The sequence below is a fragment of the Sinocyclocheilus anshuiensis genome, unplaced genomic scaffold, assembly GCF_001515605.1.
Source record: "Sinocyclocheilus anshuiensis isolate Anshui unplaced genomic scaffold, SAMN03320099.WGS_v1.1 scaffold2917, whole genome shotgun sequence".
NCBI lineage: Eukaryota > Metazoa > Chordata > Actinopteri > Cypriniformes > Cyprinidae > Sinocyclocheilus > Sinocyclocheilus anshuiensis.
Window position 1 is genome coordinate 244521 of NW_015539844.1, and position 4189 is coordinate 248709.

At 32.6% G+C, this 4189-nt stretch overlaps 1 pseudogene; it reads left to right on the top strand.

Moving 5' to 3' along the window:
• Window positions 1-4189, top strand: part of LOC107684528 (chloride channel protein 2-like) — a 40708-nt pseudogene that overhangs the window by 18389 nt on the left and 18130 nt on the right.

Genomic DNA, 4189 nt, shown 5'->3' on the forward strand with positions numbered 1-4189 from the left:
ATATATATATATATATATATATATATATACACACACACACACACACACACACACACACACACACAAAAAATGTGTTTGTTCCCCAGGGCGTTAAATCCATCCAGTTAATAATCTTAATGAGACAGTTGAGAGAAACATGAGGCATTCATTAATCAATCCTAACAACACACACTCGTATAAAATACAGAATAAAGCATCAAATATCTCTCTCTTTCTCACACAAACACACACACACACATTCTCTCTCTCTCTCTCTCTCTCTCTCACACACACTCGTTCTCTTTTATCAGTGACTCAGAATGAGGCAATAAAAGCTCCATTAACAGCGTATGACGGCACTCTTGTGCAACACTGCAAATAATCCTTTCTTAATCAGTGTTTTTGTCTTGTTTAGTTGTAAAATGCATCTAAACCTGTCTAAAAAGAGTGTTTACTTGAAATTCACATCATGTTAATGTTTGTCAAGTCACAAGTTCATTTCTATAGCGTTTTATACAACAGATTGTTTCAAAGCAGCTTTACATTAATAAACAATAAAATGACTGTTAATGTTGCACAATTCATCAATTATGAAACAAATTCAATTAAATTCCATACAATGCAGCTATAAAGTAGCTCTAAATAAGATTTATTTATTCAGCTCAGTTTAGTTCAGTGTTTTAATTCAATTAATTTCAATGTTGTCAACGTTAATTTTTATTATGGAACAAGTTCAATTTTGCTATAAGCAGCTCTACGGAAGACAATTGTGTCATTATTTAGAGATTTCAATTTAATATTTCAATAATTTAACAACACATGTGCATGTTCATATCATTATTATTATATTTAACTGAAATAATTAAAATCATTAAAAAATATTTTGCTGCTGTTAACATAAATAAAATAATTGCCAAGCCAGCATTTATTTTTTAAATTTATTTAATTTGATGTACTAAAATAACTATTACTACAGCTAAAATAAAAAAGTAAAAACTATACAGACACACACATATATATATAAAAAATGACAAAAATCTTTACCAAAACAAAACTGCTAAAGTTTGAACTAAAACGAAAATGAAAACTGAAAATATATATATAAAACAAATATTTAAAAGATTATTAAAAACCATAATAGAATCTCATGATACTACAGTTCATGCTGATTCATATTTGCATGTAAATATTTTTTTCTTTTTAGTAAGTGTTTTGTTTTAAAATTATTTTAATTTGACATTTTTATGATTAATTAATTATCAGCTTTTTATTAACTCACTAATGTTAATTTGAAAATCCTGGTGTATGATAATAATCTTTTTTTTTTAATATCTTACATTATCTTGCATTTTTATTTTTCTTACCTGTATACCATATTAACAAATGTGTTTTTTTCAGCATAAAATTAACAAAATATTGAGAGGTTTATGTTTAAAATACCAGATTGTCTGTTTATAATGTGTATATTTTTTTATAGCTTACACAGAAGGAGACCCTGGTTTCATTTTTTGACAATCGCAGTTTGACGAAGCAAGGAATGACGGAAGACGTTAATTATGACAGTCACTCGGCCACCTGGAAACATCCGCAGGCTAACGTCTTTGTGATTCTCGTCATCTTCATTGTTATGAAGGTAAATAAACACACACACAGACACAGACACACACACACACACCTAACAGCATATTATTCATGTTTGGTTTTTATTGTTTGGTTTAAAAGGCTCCTATATTAAATTAGAGTTTGATGTTCTGTGGAAACTTTCCTAGCTTTTAACTTGTTTAACCTGTTCAGTCCCTCCAGAGCATTAATTGACTACAGTAATAATACATGAGCTCATTAACATGTGACCGCCCACATTTGCATATCAACACCTGTCCAGTATTTACAGCTTCATCCGGTCCGATGAATGAATGAATGAAATTGTGAAGTCCTCAAAAAAACAAAAAACAAACCCAGCTCTTTAAGTCACTGGCTGAGGAAAATAAGAGAGAGTGTGTGTGTGTGTGTGTGTGTGTGTGTGTGTGTGTGTGTGTGTTACCTGCAGGAGTGTGTTGCCCTGGCAACCTCATCAGAACCCGTTCAAAACCTGTCACGGCACAGGAAGTGATGTCGTCAGTGTTGCCATGGGGACAAGTGCCCTGCTGTCCGTCTGCTGAACGGGAACCTTTCCCGTAACCTGTGTGTCTTCAATCTGGAACCACTTGATAATGTTTGGGGGGTGATTTGTCCCATTATATTTTCTACAATTTTTCAGGGTTGGGTTAAGCTTATTCAATAATAATTAAAAATAGATTAATTTAAAAACAGTAGAAGTCTGTGTTTTTGTTTTGCTATTTATGTGAGGTTTGAACTGTTCTCACTAATAGTAAAAATAGTTGAACTCTTAAAATGTTCATAACAGGTTTTTAGAAGCATTAATTTTACATTTTTAACTCAATTAAATTATATAAATATTCAACATAAGTATATATATGTGTGTGTGTGTGTGAATGTATGTATGTTTATTTATTAAATACAAATATTTTCATTTTCCACAAAAAAAATATTTGATAGGAATTTTACACTCCTGTTTACTCTTAAGCGGCGAAGCAGGTGTCCTTTTTGGCAGATGTCAAATTTTATTTCAGTTTGTTTAGTTTTGTTTACTTTATTATCCACAATATAATTTGCTTTTGGCTCACCACCACCATGTATAAAATGCAGACATAAAGATAAAACACAACTTTATGGCATGGTAAACATTAAAGAGATAGTGACGAGAAGACATGAAAAATACTGTCATCATTTACTCACCCTCAAGTTGTTCCAAACAGTTTCTTTCTTCTGCTGAGCACAAAAGATGATATTTTGAAGAAAGTGTGTAACCAAACAGTTTCTAGTCCCTGTTGACATCCATAGTATTTTTTTTTTCTCGATACTATGGAAGTCAATGGGGACCAGCAGCTCTTTGGTTACCCATATTCTTCAAAATATAATTTTTTTGTGTTCAGAAGAAGAAAGAAACTCATACAGACTTAGAACAATTTGAGGGTGAGTTTGAGAATAGTCATTTTTTGGTGAACTATTCCTTTAAAATATTATAAAAATATACAGTACTGTGCAAAAGTCTTAGGCTATTAGTAGATTAAGCCAGTTATCTTTTGCTGTAGTGTGTCAGTAGGAAATAATCAGTTTACATTTCTTTTGCCATTAATTGTAATAATCCAGTGAGATTTTTGAGTGAGCCTGACAACAGCCAGTGCTTCACACAGAGATCTGATCTCAGCATCAGCCAGTCCGTCTGAAATGACATGAAGAATCAGAACAAACTGAGACCGACTAAATCCAGAAGAACTGCAGCAACATCTCCAAGACACTTGAAGAAACCATCCTACAATCTACAGTACTGTGAAAAGTTCCTAGGTAGCTGCACATAGTTTTTCAGGTAGCTTTGCTGGAAGGTTTCCTCAAGCATCTTGGAGACATTGCCACAGTTCTTCTGGCTTTAGTCTGTCTCAGTTTTTTTGGACTGGATGATGCTGAGATCAGATCTCTGTGTGCAGCTGGCTGTTGTCAGACTCCTTGTGCATACAAAAATCTCACTGGATTATTACAATTAATGGCAAAAGGGATGTTTGGAAATGTAAACTGATATTTCCTCCTGACACACTACAGCAAAATATTTTTTGGTGAAAATACTAATGCCCTAAAACCTTTGCACAGTACTGTATCTTTAGAAATTATATTTAAAATATTTATTAAAGAATTACAGTAAAAATAAAAATCTACAACCCTGATGGGCTGGCTATGCATATAGCAAAATAGTGATTAATCAGGTGATTATTAGACTTGGGGTTTTCAACCTTAAAACTGTACAAAAGTAGCCAAATGACAAAAATGAATCTGAGAGCATCCAGCATTTTCCTTAATGGGATTCTGTTGTTTTTGGAAAATGGTCGTGTGTGGTCAAGTCTCCTCTACATCCTCTAAGGGATCTGGTCAGTTTATGAAGCTGCAATGAACTTCAAACCAGCACCCAAGTCTTCATATACACTCAATTTAAACTATGGTTAGTGTAGCTAAAACCATGGTTAATAATTTGTGGTTACCATGGTTAGGTAAAATTGTTAATTTCCGTAAGGGTTGTGTTGTTGTCTGCCCTAGCTCCCCCTAAACCTATTATAAAATATGATTATTTGTCTGCTAAATTACTACTGTAACATAGATA